Source organism: Trachurus japonicus, unplaced genomic scaffold (genome assembly GCF_045865225.1).
Source record: "Trachurus japonicus isolate A0001 unplaced genomic scaffold, Traja_1.0 AP030654.1".
In the NCBI taxonomy this organism is placed as follows: Eukaryota; Metazoa; Chordata; class Actinopteri; order Carangiformes; family Carangidae; genus Trachurus; species Trachurus japonicus.
The window spans coordinates 13,706-14,904 of NW_028220787.1; positions in this window are offsets into that span (position 1 = coordinate 13,706).

The following is a 1,199-nucleotide window of genomic DNA, read 5'->3' on the forward strand; positions in this document are numbered from 1 at the left end:
CACGCTGTTTTACGTTTGTTACACGTTTTATTTCCAGCCATGGAGGTTTCAGACAACACTCCGGTGTATTCACAGTAAATAGTTTGAGTTAATTACGCTAGTTTGAGTCACATTTTGACCGCAGTCCGTCGTCGCCTCCTCCTGCCGTTAAACGGTCGCTTAGCTCCCGGTGGTTGTGTTGTTTTTAGCCTCCGTGGAAATCACCGACCTCCTTCCGGTGAGATAAAACAATAACAAACACTCTCGGTGCTGCCATCGGAGGTTACGACAGACGGGATGACGGCGCTGCTGTTGGAGCAGCCGGGATATGAGCAGGAGCAGCTGCGGAGGGTCGGGGAGCTGCTGCCGTGCAGAGAGGTCCAGGCCGGGATGCTGCTGTCTCTGATGGGACAGGTAACTTACGGTCAACTCACCTGTACAGCTTTTATACATGGGCGTGTCAACTCATTTACAGGAAGTGTGATTGAAAATTCTGGTAAAAAAGGTTGACAAATCAATTATAAAGCTAGTTTTCTTTTTCTTTTCCAAGACAAGACATTTTCTCATACCTTTTTTTATCAGCTTTTTCTTTATCAGCTGGTCTTACGGAGGCGTGACACCAATAATTATTTCATACGGACATAATGGACTTTCATAATATACAATTATAAAGCTCTAATATGAACTTTTAGAAGCTATAATGTGACTTAAACAATGTTTTTGTTTGTGATTTTTTACCCAAAATGTCAGAAAAATCTTCTGTGACATTGCTTTAAGGCCCTTTCACACCGCGGACGTAACGAATAAACGACACGAAATTGCGAAATATTCGCGGCCAAATATTTCGCATCAAAACCATTCACACCAGCGGCGACGCGAATATGCGACAGATGCGACAATTAAATTCCAAATTTCGCTTTGCGACGGCTGGTTCGTCGCCTCCACGTCATGTCTTTAATCTGTTAATTATCCCTCATGTATTCGCTACGTTATGCCGCTGTTGTCTTGTTACCAACTTCACTCAACACAGCAGCAGCTCACTGTCTGATCACTGATCAATATCTGATATGAACACACTATTGCTATTTCTCCTCCTCCTCTCCTCTTTCCACTTACCCCCCCTCCTCCTCCTCCTCCTCTTCCTCTCCTTCTCCTCCTCCTCTCTCCTCCTCCTCCTCTTCCTCTCCTCCTCTTCCTCTCTCCTCCGAGACACAGGTTAT